This window comes from Paroedura picta, chromosome 4, assembly GCF_049243985.1.
Source record: "Paroedura picta isolate Pp20150507F chromosome 4, Ppicta_v3.0, whole genome shotgun sequence".
NCBI lineage: Eukaryota > Metazoa > Chordata > Lepidosauria > Squamata > Gekkonidae > Paroedura > Paroedura picta.
Window position 1 is genome coordinate 97,399,931 of NC_135372.1, and position 19,354 is coordinate 97,419,284.

General features: G+C 43.7%; 1 long non-coding RNA gene across 3 annotated transcripts in view; it reads left to right on the forward strand.

The window, feature by feature from the left end:
* The window catches only part of LOC143835955 (uncharacterized), a 73,834-nt gene that overhangs the window by 43,277 nt on the left and 11,203 nt on the right, over positions 1-19,354 (forward strand). Inside the window, exon 5 of one of the 3 annotated variants that reach the window (XR_013230423.1) lies at positions 11,246-11,332. The exons of the other annotated variants lie outside the window; for them this stretch is intronic. This is a non-coding gene — a long non-coding RNA (uncharacterized LOC143835955). Of the gene's footprint in view, positions 1-11,245; positions 11,333-19,354 lie in introns of those variants that run through there. 3 annotated transcript variants of the gene reach the window in all.

Consider the following 19,354-nt stretch of genomic DNA (forward strand, 5'->3'; position numbering starts at 1 on the left):
AGCATGCTAACGGCTGCCCATTGGCTGCTTGACGGCCAGGGGCGGGACGAGCTCGGCAATAGCGCTTCCTTTCTAGCGATTTTTGCTGAAACCGGAAGCTTGTGGGAAGCTTGTGGGAAACGATAGAAACGCAACTGGATTCCACTACAAAGTCAGGTATGCATAATGACGAATTGCACTATTTTAAATGGCGATTTTTCGTTCACCAAACAATTTGCTACAAGGATCCCGGTGCGGAAAGCCCCACACTTTTCTTGGATGCTTTAGAATGATTAGGGCTGATCCTGCGTGGAGCAGGGGGTTGGACTAGATGGACTCTATGATTCTATGATTCTATGACTGGGGAAGGCACTGGCAAACCACCCCATATTGAGTCTGCCATGAAAATGCTAGAGGGCATCACCCCAAGGGTCAGACATGACTCGGTGCTTGCACAGGGGATACCTTTACCTTTACCATTTAAATGTGTAATAACAGTGAAATACCTCAGAATGACTGGACAAAACCTCTAGATAAAATAAATTATTGTGCATACACACAGTTGGTATGGAAGAGGATGATGTAATGCTAAACAGTTTCTACAATTCTACAATTCAATAGTAATAAGCATCTAACAATTTAGAAATAGAAGGTTCAATTTCAGCTTGTGAGAGAAAAATTCCCCAGGATGTTCATCTCTATTTTAAGACTGAAAATGTGCATTACTCAAAAATAATGGAATTAATTAAAAGATATCACTAGGAATAGGGTTGCCAACAGGTCTGGAGAAAAATATCATGGAAAGGCTTAATGTGTAAAAACAGAGAGTTGAGGCTTTCTGTGGCAGGAGAGTATCTTGTCAAGCCTCTATTAAAAGGACAGGGCATTTCCACCAGGCTGTTGACACCCCTAAAGCAATATAAATCCCATGACAAAACTTGTTTCAATCTACATTAGGTAAAGGTAAAGGTAAAGGTATCCCCTGTGCAAGCACCGAGTCATGTCTGACCCTTGGGGTGACGCCCTCTAGCGTTTTCATGGCAGACTCAATACGGGGTGGTTTGCCAGTGCCTTCCCCAGTCATGACCGTTTACCCCCCAGCAGCAAGCTGGGTACTCATTTTACCGACCTCGGAAGGATGGAAGGCTGAGTCAACCTTGAGCCGGCTGCTGGGATCGAACTCCCAACCTCATGGGCAAAGCTTTCAGGCGGCTGCCTTACCACTCTGCGCCACAAGAGGCTCTCAATCTACATTAGAGAATCAAATTAAATATATGTAGCAAATTAGAAATAGTACAAACAAGTCCTAAAAGATGAATTTTTAAGCTGGAAGGAAAGGGGCTATAAAAGCTGAGTTCTTTCAAAAAATAAGATGTATGTTTTAAATAAACTTCAGTGTACAGGTATAATGGGCAAGCCATTCCTTCAAGAATAGTATACCAAAGGCAGGGCAGGTGAGCATGTAACACAAAAAGGGAAGACTACATACCATACTCACCTGGACCATATACTACTCTCACTCTGTACTAAGAATTCTGTCAATTCACACCTGAAAGTTTTGTGCTGCTATTGCAAAAGAATCCTAGCAAATTGTCTCAAACCAGAACTTTAAAAATAAGGGAATTACAACAGCAAAAATCCAGGAATGCAGCAGTGATTGGGAGGAATGTTCTCTGGATTCTCACGGCTATATGAGTAATGAATAGTGTCAGTACCAGTGAAAAATGCTATTATGGAAGTATGTATCCTTAGATGTAGAAAGCCCCCCACGCCCAGGTAAATAAATTTGCAATACAAATTCTTTCTTTCTTTCTTTCTTTCTTTCTTTCTTTCTTTCTTTCTTTCTTTCTTTCTTTCTTTCTTTCTTTCTTTCTTTCTTTCTTTCTTTCCTCTCCCTCTCTCTATGGGGAGGGGAGGAGGAACTGTTTACACAGTGAGATCACTGGTAAAGCATCTTCCCAGAGAGTCAACCCTTCTGAATTAACCCATTACTAAGCTAGATAGGCAGAAAAAGAGACTGAGCGGAACCCAAGAAGAAAAGCCAGCTTAATGCTTCTCCTTTCAAGATGGCAAATTAATTTAGCCCTTTATTGACTAGGGTGTGGAAAATAGATTTCCTCCAAATATGTAGATAGATATAATGGCAAGATGAGGTGCTCTATTTTGCAGTTTGCAGAGAAGAATGAAATATTTGTCATGAGAACTATTCTTCATACTCATACAATGAATGCCATCTTCAAGCACAGGGTAGAAATAGCAGTGTGGAAACTGAAGTGCAGCAAGACATACATAATTATTTTTTGTAAAAACAAAATTCAAAATTCTGAAATACAGGAAGCCCCCAATTTTCTCTCCTGCAAGAACTTTACAAGGCAGTATGTGATTGGCAACATCTGATTTTGTTCTTCAAAGAAAAGGTTTTAAATATTTTTGTTATTTTAAAGGATGTTTATATTATGATGTTTGTGCCAACTGAGCAATTTACTTTCAGTTCAAATATATTATATGTGTGTTAGTGATTCCTAGAAAAATATTATAGCAATATCAATTTTAAAGTACAAATTTAAAAAATCCCTGAGTAGCTATTTTAAAAAGTAAATTATTGTTATTCTGCAAAACAGCACAACTACCCAGTGTAAAATAAAATAAAATAATAAAATGTATGTTTTTAGTATATCAGAGATATGATTTAATTTTAAATACTTAATTTTTTTGTGGTGGTGGTGTTGCACTTTTCTAAAAAGGCAACAACACCCACCCCTATACAATTTCAGTTTCAAATTCTCATTCAAGCAGCTCAGTGAGACCTTTTCTGCACCAGGAATTAGCCCCAACTCACTGCTTGTCCGGTGGTGGGGGAAATTCCCAGTTCCACATGATATCATTGCCAGGCCAAGGCTGTTAGTCACAGCCTAAGCATCTCACAGGATTGTGAGGAGGGGAGAGTAATGTATGCTGCCCTGAATCCCTTGGAGGAAGGACATTATAGAGTTGTCAACTCTAGGTTAAGATATCCAGTAGATTTTGGAGTAGAGTTTGGGGAAGGCAGAGTTTTTGGAAAGAAAGGGAACTAAGCAGCAATGTGATGCCACAGACTTAGCATAGTCAGACTTCAAATCTGAAGCAAAATTCCAGAATTTGATACCAGTTTGACTGGGAGACCCTTCCACCCCCTCAAAAATAAGAGGATTTGTTGGGATGAAGCAGGGGGACAGTGACTGAAGAGTCAGAAAGCTGAGGAAAAGGTAGGCATTAACTTCCAATGATGGAAGTTAAAACAACTACATAGGAAAGCATATCACAATTTATACCTAGGCTAATATATTTAATATCTTCTAGGGAGAACAGAGAGGGGTTCACCAAAAATTCCTTAACATAAGCAGAGACAAGAGTTTTAAAAGGCTTTAGGGCTGAAGAGAAAAGAGTCAATAGGCAAGGAACAGGGGAAAGAGCAGGTGGAGATGCTTCATTGAAAGAAAGGTAAAGGAAGTATAAAACTGGAAAGAAGTCGGTGGAGAAAAACTTCACAAAGAACCTCAGGATGTGCATAGTGTTGACATGAAGAAAACTGACTGTCAAGATGCTGTTGGAATTTAAAGCTGTCAAACCATGGGCAAGGCAGGGAAGATGAAGGAATCAGTTTGGAAGGAGTTTAATTTTAAACACTGATTTGAACTAATCAGACCAGTTTTTGAATTCTCAGCTCTAGTTCAAAGCTCTCTAAGCCAAGGTTCAATTGAGTTTCACCTTGAGAAACCACAGAATAAAGTTCTACCTATTTAAAGGTGGCAAACCTCATATTTAGTGCTTTCTTCAACAAGGACAAGACAGATGATGGAAGCCAGCTGGCTTTGTACATTAGTAACCAACCAAGTGATTGGCTTTTCAGCCAGCTGAGACCGGGCTGGGCTCCCTCAGAGGAGATCTGTTCCCCCTGATCTCCTCCTCAGGATTGCTGTGTTTGGACTAGGCCTCTCTCTTCAGCTCTTGTTCCCTGGATGCCATTCAGCTCTCTGCTCACCCACTTCCTATTGGATTGTTAGAGAATGTGAGACATTTGTCATCACTTGTTTCCTTTCTTTTGCTCTGGGATTTCCCCTGCAAAGGAACTCCCTTTGCTATAATGCATTCTAGTGGAGAGAGGGGAAGACATTGCCTAAAAATGGACTGTGAAGCTGGCAGTAAGCTTGGGGGGAATGCAAGCAACCCATGGGAGGAACAAGAAGAATTATCAGTCTGACCACTTGACTAACAAAGGCAGAAGCAGTCTGGAAAAATAGCAGGTTGAGGGAGGATTGGCAGCAGGGACCATGGGGAAGGATACAACTCGAAAACACACAAATAGGCTGTGCATAGAGTTCATCTCTCCAGAGATCTGGGTTTCTTCTTCCTAGCGCTTTCACTCATTTCCTTGAGCTGCAGTCAGATATTTATTTAACCTTGCAAGTGAACTGCACTGAGAATGCCAAGTGCTGGAACTGCAAGTGCTCTAACTGATGCTGAGTTTACATATGCAGGCATATATTTGTGACTCTTACTTGTGTGCGCATGCACATATGTGCTTTTCTATGGAACAATGCATATTCACAAACATGTCTACAGAATTTACTGGGTGGCTCAGCTCCAGAGAAGTACTAACTCTGCACATTAAAATCAGCCAACATCATCACCTCAAAACTCTGCACTAAATTACACACATACACACACACACACACACACATATACATTACTGTCGTCACTGACCTATGGCAACCACAGCAAGGGGATTTCAAGGCAAGCAAGTTACTGTTTGAGTGTAATAACTGTATTGTTACTGTTTATAACAGAGACATCACCCTGCCAACAAAAGTGTGTTTAGTCAAGGCTATGGTATTCCCAGTTGCAATGTATGGCTGTGAAAGTTGGACCATAAGGAAGGCCGAGCGTCAAAGAATTGAGGCTTTTGAACTCTGGTGCTGGAGAAGACTCTTGCGAGTCCCTTGGACTGCAAGGCGAACAAACCGGTCAGTCCTAGAGGAGATCAGCCCGGACTGCTCCTTAGAAGGCCAGATCCTGAAGATGAAACTCAAATGCTTTGGCCACCTCATGAGAAGGAAGGACTCCCTGGAGAAGAGCCTAATGCTGGGAGTGATCGAGGCCAAAAGAAGAAGGGGACGACAGAGAATGAGGTGGCTGGATGGAGTCACTGAAGCAGTAGGTGCAAACTTAAATGGACTCCGGGGAATGGTAGAGGACAGGAAGGCCTGGAGGATCATTGTCCATGGGGTCGCGATGGGTCAGACACGACTTCGCACCTAACAACAACAACATAACTACTGAGTTATCTGTACTGTTCCCCGTTCCACCAAAATTTATCTACAAAAACAGGCCAGGGAAGAACACACACGGAGTATGAAAGTTTGGGGTCATCCCAAAAAAGGTCCCTTTTCCCAGGAGAAAGGGGGGGCATGAAAGGACTTACTAATACATCTTAAGAACCTGGGTCTTGTATGGAGATGATGCTCTTTGGGACCAGACCAAACAGAGTTTTAAAAGTCAAAACCAACAACTTCAATAGGCCCAGAAACAAACTGGTAACCAATCCGTGTGTTTCAGAATGGTATATTCTAGCCCAGCTATACTGTCAACAGACATAGAGCCACATTTAGTGGCAGCTATAGTCTCTTAGCTACCTCCAAGGGAAGCCCAAAACAGTAGTCTAATCTGAAAGTCACCTAGGCATGACTGATAGTAGCCAAGTCTCTGTCTTCCAGTAGTGTAATTAATGACCAATCAGAAGTTGGAAAAATTGCTGTCTTGACCATAGCTAACACCAGAGAATCAATGCATCTCCAAGTTATAAAAGAACCCCATAAAGATGGGTTTTCCCAGGCTAACTGGTTCATAGAGTTCATAATTATTTGGTTTCATATAGATTGAACTTCGGTTTATTCATCCCTCTTTCAGTTCACCTTTGATCACAGCTTCAAGAGAGACTCCAGGAGAAATAACTGAGTGTCACCAGGATACTGAGAACACCATATACTTAAATGACTTCTCCCAGCAGTTTCATTTCAATGTTAAAAAAAGCAGGCAGGTAAAAGCTAAACTCTGTTTAAAAAGGTACTTAGCATACAAATAGTTACATAAGAATTCCAGAAAGGGATGGCATGAATTGCATTTTTGTGATTCAGTTCGTGATACCAGGCTGAACCACAAACCAAACCATGAGCCTATATGAACTAGGAGATTGGTTCGTGATCCAAACCAGTTCATATCAGTTCATGAGGCACTTAAAGTTTAAACCCGTTTTCTGCTTCTTGTCAAAAGCCACGGGGGGGGGGGGGTCATTTAAACCCCTGCTTTCTGCTTCCCATGGCTTTCTGCTCCAAGCCATTGCACGCACACCTGCTTTCTGCTTATTGTTACTCAGCTGTTTGGTTTAAAGGGCCTCCTGCTCTCTGCAGAATTTTGCAGGGAGCAGAAAACAGGGATTTAAGTGGCACCCAACCACTTAAACCAAACTACGAGGTATTAAGGCAAATATGGAAGGGGACCGAATTCTTATGAAATCTCCCACATTGTTTTCTGATGCAATGGAGTCATGAATCATAAGGAAAAATATATCCTGCATAATCACAGCAATACTTCCTCTAGCACCAAAAACTTGTGTTTGATTTCAAACAGCTTTCACCTGCAAGAGCCAAAAATAAACAATTGAGCTGTACTGGATAGAGGCCACCAGCACATTCCCCACCCTGTCTGATGTACTAGAAAAATCCTTTTTTCTCAAGAACCAGGAACAAACAGCCAGCTGTAAACAGAGACTTCCAATAACTAGGGGGCAGCAAGGGTCAGCTGAGCAGAAGCTGATCAGGGCTTTGTTCAGCAGCTGCCTAAGGGCAAAGAGAGGAGGCAGAACTGAAGGTGGAACTGCCTGGTGGCTTCTCTTTCTTCTGTCCCACTTTCCATGGATATTACACAGCTGTAAGTGATACAATACATTAACAGGATGAATTCAAAAGAAACAACTGTCAAGTGTTACACATAGTGAAGCTGAACAAAATGCACATGTGTAAAGTTGGGTTACTTATTCATTGGAGAGAGGAGAAGCAGCAATGACTTTTAGACTATAAAGAAGTAGAATTAAGGTAAAAATCATGAGTCAACCAGCTTCTTAGCTGCAAGGATACCAGTGGCTGCTTGTAAAATGGAAAACAGGGAATAATGCAACCTCTGCCAATGTGTGTTGCTGTAGGGGAAGCAGGAGGAAAATCCACTTAAGGCATTGTGAGAAAAGCAGATGATCTGTAACCACTATAATAAATGCAGTAAGGGGTCCTAGGAGGAGTTGGGCCTCATCCTTTAAGGGCCAATGAGTGCTCCTGTGTCCTTCTGCCCAATGGCTGGCCAATCAGGCTGTGGGTCCCACTCCTGACTGTCACCTCCAACTTATCTGAGTTTGCCTGGATCCCGGGCTGTACACAGGTCCACTGCCTTGTCAGTAAGCTTCCAGGTGCCCGGTGAGTGAGCTGCCAGGGAGTAATGCCCTGTGGCCTGGGATCCCTAGGGCACTGGCTGCCACCTGCCGGGGTCAAGGGTGCTGTGGTGGAGGGACTACCATCTCCTGCCCCCACTGCAGTGTGCATGGCTGGCAACAGCATTTCTAGGGGCATGGAGGAGGGGGGAAATGTGCAGCTCACCAACAACTCCCACCCCACCCCCAAAAGGCCTGGCCGTGGCCTGCACAGCCATTGGCAGCCCTTCTGGCAGTAGTCGGGGGGGGGGGCAACAACATGCATTCCATTGCTGACTCCTGCCCCATTCTCCTAAAGCCCCGCTGCAGCCTGTGCAGCTGTTGGTGACATTTCTGGGGGTGTGGGGGAGGGGAAGCATGCAGTCTGTTAGCAACTCCTGCCCTCACACCCAAAAGCCCTGCCAAGGTTGCCAGCAGACCTTTTGGGTACGGGGGAGAGACAGGCAGCATGCTGGTGACTCCTGCCCTGCCCCCAAAAGCCTGGCTGTGATGGTTGGCTGTGTCTTGACCCCGCACACAGGGGTTCTGTGATGAGCCTCCATGAATCGGTTCAAGACCTCTAGTGTCTTTGGGGAGACTAGTGGCGGAGAAGATGCGGGGGGGGACTAGTGTGTCTCCCCTATTTCTGCCAGTCATAGCCATGATCAGCTCATACCTGGTATGAAAGCTTACCAGCTAGGCAAACCAGTTACACCACCCTCTTCCCCACCAGCTTAGGAGTGTGGACTTCTAATCTGGTGAGCCAGGTTTGATTCCTCTCCCACATGCAACCAGCTGAGTGACCTTGGGCTCATGGATAAAGTTGTTCTTACGGAGAAGTAGTATCAGGGCTCTCTCAGCCTCACCTACCTCATAGGGTGTCTGTTGTGGGGAGAGGAAAGGGAAGGCAAATGTAAGCTGCTTTGAGACTCCTTCGGGTAGAGAAAAGCGGCATATAAGAACCAACTCTTCTTCTTCTTCCTCTGGGACCTGTGTATCTGAGGGACTGCATCTCCAAATATGTTCCCTGAAGAGCTGTTCACTCACCGAATGCCAAGTTGCTAGTGGTCCCCAGCCCCAAATAAGCACAACTGGCCTTGACCCAAGCCAGGGCTTTTTTTGTTTCTAGCTCCAGCCTAGTGGATTGAGCTGCCAATAAAGAACTGTCAAACCATTTGGAGCTGTCAAACCATTTCCACATGAGGAATCTGCCCCTGACAAATGTTGGTGGCTTTTAGAGCCCCCTCCGCATGACGTTGCCTGCATTCTGAGGCTGTCCAGTAGCTGGGTCAAGTTCTGGCCATTTTAAAATCATGATTAAGGGAATCTTGAAAACTGGATTCACAACCCTAAATCACATGTAACATTGGTAGAAGAATAAGAATAAGAATAAGAATAAGAATAAGAATAAGAAGAAGAAGAAGAAGAAGAAGAAGAAGAAGAAGAAGAAGAAGAAGAAGAAGAAGAAGAAGAAGAAGAAGAAGAAGAAGAGTTGGTTCTTATATGCTGCTGAGGGCCATGCTTCCTTGATTGAGTTAATCCATCTCATGTTGTGTATTTCTCTGTTCCTGCTTCCTTCAACTTAGCATTATGGTCTTTTCCAGTGAGTTTTGTCTTCTCATGATAGCCTTAGCCTGGTTATCTTTCTATGGATTTGTCCTTTGGCAGTCTCACCCAAAACCATATTTCAAATGAATCAACTTTCTTCCTCAGGCTTCATCCTCCCAGCTTCCCATCAAACTGCTGAATCTGCTTTAGAGGTTTTCATGGAAAGGCCAGAATTGCTTTCTGTATATTAATGTTGCCCATTAATATGGGTTTATACGTGTAAATATTGCACTGGATCATCTATGATTCAACAGCCACTAAGCAGGGCCTCATGTAATAAGCATGTAATGCAAACTCCTCATAATGGGAGGGGGGAGCTATTTTACAGCAATAACAAAGACTAACAAAGTCGTTATGGCTCTATTCCATGACAGCTTATGCCACAACTATTAGTCTTAATGTGCTACAAGACTCTTTTTTTGTCTTCACAATCAATAACCATGTTCACACATCCATATTGGCAAGAGGAATGTGTTAAACCTTTGTGAAATTAAACACGAGTGCAACAGTCTCTAGAGTAGATTCCAGCGGGCTTTGGATCAGACTCTGCATTTAAGGAAAGCAATGAAATAACTTTGATATAGGCAACTGAAGTAAGCAAAATTTTATCCAGGTGTTAAAGTTTTTTAAATAGAGAAGGAATGTTATTTCCCTTGGGTCCTGGAATAACAATAGTGCTTTCTGTACCAAGCTGGTGGAGTTCCCCCCCCCTTTACTATTATTATTATGGAGCCTTTTAACAATCCATTTGAAGTCAGAGGTGGTCACTTTACAAAGTGTCTGCATAGAACAACATCTGGGGCCAATGTTTTGAGTGCGCTTAACCCATGGTTTGCCACAGGGCAAGGCTGAATAAAACAGCTTCATTTAAATGCTTATTTCTGAAACAGAAGTTTGAAGATACTTAAATTGAAGACTGCCAGACAAGATTCAGTATTTCTTCTGAAGGCAGCCACCAGAGTTCAGACTTTGAAGTTAAGATGTTGTGGGCATGCCTGGAGGTACTCAGCCCAAATTGTTCCAGAATTTTGGGCTGGGAAACAAAAATTGGTAACTTTACCCTTTCCTGGAAGAGAGTCTTCTCAGGAACCTCTTGGAGAAAAATAGGCTGAAGAATAAATACATATTTTTGCACACTTCAAACTGTTTGGTCACATAGCGCCATAATCAACATTTGTCCGTCTAGATCTGTTTTGTCTGTCTCCCATTATGAGTGTTCATAGCTGCAACTATTCTTAACCATAAAGTTGGCCAGACCTGTTGTCAGCAGGCCTCCCCAAGTGACCTCTAAAGAATAAGTGTGGAATTTAGTCTCCATTGCTCATTGGATGCTTTCTTTCTGCTTTCACAAGAAAGCAGTGGGGCTGATGGTTGGTGGTATTTTTCCTGGTGTGGTCCTTTAGGGAAAGGAATGAGGTCACCAGACTGCTTTCTTGGCTCTTGTACCACACCCATCGCTCTGGGAGCTTGGTGCTTAGGAGCCGAGAGTAAAACACTCTTGTACCCAGCACCACACCTCTAGGCTGGCTGGCTGTGCTGAGTTTATGGTTCTTTACCTCTAGAATGGGCTTCCAGGAAACCTGCTTTCCAGATTCAGCATTTCTGGGAATGCGGTCACATGATAGCGAACAGTGGAGACTTGTTAATAGGTCATTGCTACAATTTGCTAACCCGTTCCTTGCCAAGGCTGTTGAACAATGGCTGCTGTGGAAGGTGAGCTAGGAATATCTAACTCAGTAGCCTGTAAGGAGAGATCGATGCTTTCCTGAGATGTAGTGGGGCAAAGGGAGGGGAGAGAGGAAAGGATTGGACCCAGTTGGCACAGTATGCCATAAGCCATGTCTGAGGTTTGTCTCCAGCTCAGAACTTATGGGTTAAGCCACAAGCCAAGGGAACTGTGTTCTAAGGTCAACAAAAGCTGCACCTGCCCACAAGCTCCTGTGTGCAGCAGCACAATCAATGGCTTGTTCCTTTCATAAGTGCCGTTGGAGCGCGATGTCCAGGCCCTGAGCCAACCTGCTGATCACATAAAATATTATTTGTGTTTTAAAATTCCAGTAATTGACTATGTGCTGTTTTTTTCCGAACTCTCTGCCAACAGCAGTAAAATCAAAATCTGTCCCAGGTTATTTTCATCATGCAAATTCCCATTTCTGTAAACAGGAGTAAGCAGCAAGTCTTGCTGCTCCCAGATGCTGCAAGGCACTCTGTTGGCCCCACATTTAGCCTATGGCAGCAAATGGATCCCGGTGAGGGGCAGAGCCAGACCCAGCAGAAAGGGAAGCTGGGGGGAGAAAACATCATCACCTATTCTTCTTGCCTGCAGGTGGCTGCTTTGCTTTACGAGGTACAAAAGTATAGTTATGGGCAAAGAGATTAAATTGCCATGTCATGTACAAAAGATTCCAGAGTTTATGGCTATAGATTACAAAGTTTAGAAACTATTTTTAAAGTAACACCAGTTTCTTATTTTATCAAATGTCAATTTAGGAGAAGATAAATTTGCTTTCTAAAAAGTGAGATGACGTGGTTCTAAAAGTACAAGAGTAAGTTGTACTAGAATTTGCCTAAAAGCCACGATTCTGACTTAGAAGCTTCATTTCCTGATCCCAGTTATACGGGATTTGCTCTTGTTGTGCAGTGGTAAAGGAAATACACTTTGTATATGTTCAGAAGTACTCTGTATTATTTATATATCTGAGGGCTAAATTAAAATGTGTCCCTGGATAAACTCTCATTCAAATAGTATTATAGGGCTACCTCAAGTCAGCCAACCTTTGGAAATGTTACAAGCAGCCTGGTTTCATGGAGATATTCATTTACTACTTATTACCTAAATATATATATACTAGGAACAAAGCCCATTTTATTGGGAAATAAAATGGGCGCTAGTGGCCAGTCCCTGGGGAAGCCCTTGCAGGGTGAAGGCTTCCCGGGGGTCTTGGCCGCGACCTGGGGCATTCTCCTGGTTGCAGGCTGGTCTGCCATGGCCAGGAGAAGGTGGGGAGGCCTCCCCCACCCCGGAGCATCTCGGCTCCTTGTCCCATCCCTGGGAGCGGTGTCAGCATGGTGAGGCTGCTCCTGGGGCCGGGAGAAGGTGGGCAGCCCCCCCCGGAGCGTGTCTGGGGCTTCTCCCGGCTGTAGGAGCGGCCTCGGCACATCGAGGATTCGGCGAGGCCGCCTCTATGGCCGGGAGAATGGGATTGGCTGCTCGGCCCTGGATGGACACGCGCAGGGCCCAATCAGGAGCCGCTTTGCGGCTCCTGCTTGGGCCCTCCGAGTTTTTATCCTGGACAGGGCCCGCCCTAACTCCTCCCAGAGAGCCCCTTTTATTTAATCCGCTCCGCAGGCGAATTAAAATACGCAGTTTAAGATACTAGCTTCAACGCCCGTTCCTAAGAACAGGCCCTGAAAGGGTCTCCTCCCCTCTCCTGGCCAGGCAGCTTAAGGTGGCTTTGGGCTGCAGTTTACAGCCAAATCAAGTGGGGCAGGTGGGGGCTGGGCAGCTTGTTAGCAGGGCCAAGACAGAGCTCCTTAGCAGGCAGTCAGCAGGCCGGGAGGCACACGTCAGCAGGCCCAGCCTAGCAGGTCAGGAGGCCCTCCACCACAAGCCCTCCACCACAACCCTTTGCCCAGGACCCTCTCCCCTTACCTGCTGCTGGCTCCAAGCACTGAGGCATCTGAGAGCAAAGAGGCTAGAGTCCAGGGGCAGAGGGTGGGAGCTGCAGGGCCAGGGCCAATCAGGACAAATCTGGCTGCACCCTGATTGGCCCTATTCCAACTTGGACAGCCGGACATGTCCCACCCCCTAGGCTGTTTCAGAAACATATAGAGGAACAACAATGGATAAGGATATCATAAAAGAAAAACCAAGCATTCATTATGTAATACTTATATAGATTCAGGTGTGTAGTCATGCTGCTCTGAAGCAGCAGATCCAAGTTTGAGTCCAATGGCACCTCTAAAGCTAACAAGGTTTTGATCTGGGTAGAAAATTTTGTGTGCATGCACACTTTTAAAGAAATGGCTTTAGTTCCCTCAAAGTCATGGAGAAAAATGTTTTAACTGATCCTTCAAAAACCATAATTGAGACAGCAATTTGAGTCTCCTTGAGGCAACATGGTTAGCTGGAATATACTTTTCCATTGCTTTGTATTTTCATGAAGTGGAACTTGGGTTAGCATGGGGAAAGTATAACACAAATACAGTAGTTTAATCTCCACTGAAATCCCAGTGGAGAACAGTATGGAAGTGAAATGCATTGTTTCTAAGTTAAAGTGGGAACAGTCTACCATAGCTGGAAAAGATAGGTGCATACACATCATCTTGTTTTAACTAGTTCAGGGCATTTGTTGGAAACTTACATTCACCATCTTCTCCAGAAGTACTTGTTCTCTGCTTAATTATGTTATTGCTTTATGTTTTATTGTTTTCAGTGCTTTTATATCTGTATATTTTATATTTTGTAAATTGCGATAGACAGTAGCTTATGGAAAGATGCTCTATAAGCTATGTAAAGAAATTCAGAAATATGCACAGAAGGATGTACCTTCAGAGTAACCTTATTCTAAATACACCTTAGCGTCACTAAGCATGATGAAAAAACTGACTTAGCTGATGTAGTGCATCTTCAGATAGCTTGGATAAGGTCCTACATTAAAAGGTCATGAGGAACATAAAAAATAAAAAAGAAGAGTAGAACCAAAATGACCTTCGATTGATTTGCATTGTACTGATTCACAGGCAGAAGTTTGCTTGAATGGGCAGTTTTCATAATGGAAGAAGGGTCAGTGGTCAGCATATTAATTAATTACCCAGGAAAGATTGTGAATAATGTCATGACAACATTTGGAGATGATATGAAATTATTCAAGATAGTTAAATCTGGAATTACTGGGAGACTAGGAAGTGAAATGGCAGTCAAAATCAGTGTTGAGCAGTACAAAGTGATGCACATTATAAAATAATAGCCCCCAATATAGCATTTGCCACTCAAGAAAGATTTCTTGGTGTCACTCTGGATTGCTCATTGAAAACATCACTTCAAGGCACTGATTATCCAAAGGAAGATCTGCAAATAACCGTAAATTCAGGAGTACTGGATAGATGGAAGATTAGGATTTATTGGGACAGTTTCTGCATGGAGGGCTCTCCTGTTTGCAAATGCAGGATGGTAAACCTCTCGTTTGCAGCTCTCATCACTGGCCACCTCTCCCACATTTTCTCTCTGCCCCATCACGGCTTAGAGGAAAGTACTTCTAGGACTAGTCAGGAGAGCCTCGTCTGCCCTTTCTCTCAGTTTTATTGATTATAAATGAATGATGCAGTAAACTGCACTGGATCCCCATTGGGGAAAAAAGCATGGCTTAATGATCTAAATAAATGAGTAAATATTTTTTTTAATTATCCTGTATTTCAGACAAAGTTTCCAAGGCAACTTAACTTATATAGAGAACATAAAACCATATGAAAAGTCACAGAACAAATATGTCAAGTACATGCAGCACATTCTACTTCCCAGAGAAAAATAATACCCATGAACACACACACACACACACACACACACACACACACTGCAACTCAACCAAACTAAGCATAATGTCCAAAGGTGCAGAAAAGATTTTACCTCATGCCTAAAACTGGAAAGGCAAGTTGGGAGGGAATTCCAAGATGAAGCATCACAGCAGAAAAGTCAATCCCTAGTGATTGCTCCATAACACTTCTGAGGGAGGGAGAACATGGGACTCTGCCAGCTGGCAGACAGACTCCGATGGCAGCAAGTGGTATACAGATCCCAGACTACTTAGAGCATTAAAGGTGCTTGAAAACAAATATGCAGGCAATGTTGCCAGTGATTTGTGCTGGTAAGCAATCTTGCTGCCAAATTTTGTGCTAACTGGAAGTTTTCAGACAGTCCCCAGAATTGAGCATTTGAGTAATCTGATACGGATATGGTCCGATCATGGCTCTGGCCAGATTTTGCTTCGTTGGGGAAAGATTGCAGCTGACTGCAAAGAATCTGGGGAAAGGCGCTATGTGCCACAGAGCAGACAGATCTAGAAGCACTTCCTATTACACATCTATTTCTTCAGGGGGGATGCAGCTCCAGCAACAACAGGCTGCCTCTTTCATCCCTGACTGGCAATATTGTCAACCAACATCTTAGTCTTATTTCACTGAGCTTCTGTTTTAGGGTGTAGTGTACAGCCAGCGTCTGTAGTAGTTGGTATATCCCACTAGGCTCTAGGAGACCTTGAGCCATACATATTTGTTTACATATGCCATGCCCTAGGACAGGGGTAGTCAACCTGTGGTCCTCCAGATGTTCATGGACTACAATTCCCATGAGACCCTGCCAGCATTTTCTGGCAGGGTCTCATGGGAATTGTAGTCCATGAACATCTGGAGGACCACAGGTTGACTACCCATGCCCTAGGGGATGAAATACAATGGAAGTGATAATGGACATTATGTGGCATTCTGTAGTAAGTAAGGAGACGTGGAGAGGAGGAGAGGCGGCATTCTGAGGGGAAGGATGGTCAGGGGCTCTCCTAAGTTCCCACCAACTAGCCTCCACTATCACACATCCCTGGCTGGGGCCCCTCTGCATAGAGGCTTGGGAGCTGCATGGCTGCATAGGAGGCAGTCTAGACAGCTGTTTCTGCCCAAGGGAGAGCAACTGATGGCTACCCACATGCCTTGGGGGCCCCTCTTCATGCCCCCATGCCTATTGAGTACTTCCAAGAAGCTGCACTGCTTGAAGCAAGTGCCCTTGCTGCCTCTCATCTGCATGGCCTCGCCATCTGGGGGGGGGGAGGAGAAAGATAGCATATAAAGGAGTAAAGCATAGGGTGGCTTGCAGGCAGTGAGAGTTCCTCCTCACTCTCACCCCTCCACTTCCAGGCTTACCTTTGGCAGGCTTTTGATTTCCCATGGGCTGCTCCTATGCTGGGGGGGGGGAAGAGAGAAAGAGAATGTGTGGCGTGAAGCAAGAGCTATGAGGTCTTGCTGTCTTTGTGGGCGGAGACCCCATGCCTACTGAGTGCCTTCCAGAAGCAGCCCCATTTGAAGCAAGACCCCATGACTCTTCCCTCACCCCCAGATGGTGGGGCTGGAAACCCAAGATGCATTCTTCCCCATTGCCACTTTCCTTTCTCCTCTCGGTACTCCTGGTTTCAGCTCTCCTGGTTGTCCTCACACAGTGGCTGAAGCTGATTGGTGGGAAACACTGTTTCCTGTGGAGCCATGGAACCAGGAGTCACCAGGCGTGTGAAGTGAGGCACCGGTTCATTTAGGCAGGGGAATGCCAAGTGGGTTGACTCCCACCTTAATTCCCACACAGTTCTGAGGAACCCAGTCAGCTGCTCCCTGATTTCCTTTTCTCCACCCCACACCTGTCTCTTTCTCCTGAGGACTGTTTTCTTCCTTTGCTTCTGGGGTGTATGTGCGTGCTGTTCCAGCTCCCCCCCCCTTTGTGGGGCATGCATTCCTCTCCTTCCCTGCCACCTCAAGAGACATGGAGGGAGAATGCATGGAGGGGGGGTTTCTCTATTAGCTTGATTGTTTTAGTGTCCTACAATCCCTGTCGCAAGGGTTTGAGTTGCTGCTTACCTCAGAATCACAGAATCATAGAGTTAGAAGGGGCCATACAGGCCATCGTCCAACCCACTGCTCAACACAGGATCAGCACAGAGCATCCTAAAGCATCCAAGAAAAGTGTGTATCCAACCTTTGCTTGAAGATTGCCAGTGAGGGGGAGCTCACCACCTCCTTAGGCAGCCTATTCCACTGCTGAACTACTCTGTGAAAAATTTTTTCCTGATATCTAGCCTATATCGTTGTACTTGTAGTTTAAACCCATTACTGCGTGTCCTCTCCTCTGCAGCCAACGGAAACAGCTCTCCTTCAAGTGACAACCTTTCAAATACTTAAAGAGGGCTATCATGTCCCCTCTCAACCTCCTTTTCTCCAGGCTGAACATTCCCAAGTCCCTCAACCTATCTTCATAGGGCTTGGTCCCTTGGCCCTAGATCATCCTCATCGCTCTCCTCTGTACCCTTTCAATTTTATCTACGTCCTTCTTGAAGTGAGGCCTCCAGAACTGCACACAGTACTCCAGGTATGGTCTGACCAGTGCCGTATACAGTGGGACTATGACATCTTGTGATTTTGATGTGATGCCCCTGTTGATACAGCCCAATATGGCATTTGCCTTTTTTACCGCTGCATCACACTGCCTGCTCATGTTTAGTTTACAATCCACAAGTACCCCAAGGTCTCGTTCACGCACAGTGTTACCTAGAAGCGTATCCCCCATCCAGTAGGCATGCTTTTCATTTTTCTGACCCAGATGCAGAACTTTACACTTATCTTTATTAAATTGCATCTTGTTCTCATTTGCCCATTTTTCCATTGTGTTCAGATCTCGTTGAACTCTGTATCTATCTTCTGGAGTATTTGCCAGTCCTCCCAATTTGGTGTCATCTGCAAACTTGATGAGTAGTCCCTCCACCCCCTCATCTATATCATTAATAAATATGTTATGTTGTATCTTGCAGTGGCTTACAAAATTAAAACTATATAATAAGGTAAAAACAATATAAAATGACATATAAACAAATAACAGATATAAAATAGTAACATTAAAATATTAAACTATTAAAACTTATGGAATGTCAATGAGATCAAGAGCATAACATGGTTGAGGTCCAGAAGTAACAGCAGAGTCATACTCCCCTTTCAGCCAAAACAGGCAGGATGACCAAAGCAGTTATAGTTTCAATGTGGTCAGAACGTGAATTTTAATGTCTAGATTTACCTGGAATTCTGCATCCACAACAACTGAAATTTAAAGTTATAGTACAATTATCTGTGCTAAAACCAAGCAACACAAGTTTATGCCCTTTCTGGTTCTGTTATAGTGCCTTATTAGTGGCTGAGTTTGTACTTCTTAAGATTTGACATGTAATTTTTTTATGCTGACATTTTAATTTACACTGGTCTATTATGGATGATATTTTATTATTGTTTTTATTGTTGTATTTAACTACTTGTACTGTTTTAAACTATGCCATTAATTGTTTTGGGAGACTTGAGCTCAGAGGAACAAAATATTAAATCAATCAGCTCCTATCAGCCTGATTAGGAATTATGTTAGTAATTAGGAATATCATTAGAGGACTGAATAGATTTTAAATTTAGAAGGTTCTGCACCTTTCACTGTTTAAAAAAGTTTTAGAAACTAGGGGGAAATCCTTGGGAGGGGATTAGCTTTTTGAGTTATAAAGCTTTCTGGAGCTTGGTCAAACTTGCTCTAGAACTGCACAGCTTCTTTGTTCCCATAGTATTCCTCAGCATGCCTACCATTCCATAAAGCTGTACAAATTGTTAGCGTGATCTGAGCTATGTTTTATGTTTGAGTGCATTTAAACTAAAACTAAATTACATTCAAATGTAATTTTACATTCAGTTGTAGACAAACTTCTTAGGTACACAAACATACAAATGTTTGATTTGTAACAGCTGAGTAATTGCTATGCAATTTGGCATTATGATTATATCACTAACTTTAACTGTTTTTCATACTGAAAATAACTAAGCTGCAGTTTTGCACTTTTACTGTATATAACTTCCAGGGCTATTAAGAGAAAGCTCATGGATAAATATAAAAAATAAGGCATGTAAAAAAAAATACCACTAGGAATTCTGGTAGAATGGGAGGTTGCTCTCAGAGGTACTTTTATTTTTCCAGGTGGGGGAAGATTATTTGGATTTACCAGTAACTGCAACACTTTTGATGTGTTTCTGCAAGTGCCTTCTAAGTACACAAAAATCCAAGCCAGATACCTCGGGCATAGCTTTACAAGCAGGACTACAAAAGTTACCCATTTACTTTCTCTCATTTGTGGCACAGACAATCTGAAGGAAAAATAAGGCCACCTGTCTTCCTGTTGACCAAACCTTTGTGCTTGGCCACCTGGATATGGTTCTTGCTGGCCACAGGCTATATACTCTGGCAGGGTTTTTCCCCATTTCAAACTAGCAACCAACTGGCAGATTTGAAACAGTTACTAAAGATATATGAGATCTGAATATTAATTGAAAAGGTGATCAAAAATAATAAATCTGCAACAGTGCACTGGTAAGAGGACACCCCTTGTATTTGCGTGGCCTGCCACATGTGTGAGCAGAACTGAGCTTTCACAATGAAGTATTAAAGTGCTGCTCACATATCTGTCAGAGGGAACTGTGCTAATCTAATCGCAATCCATC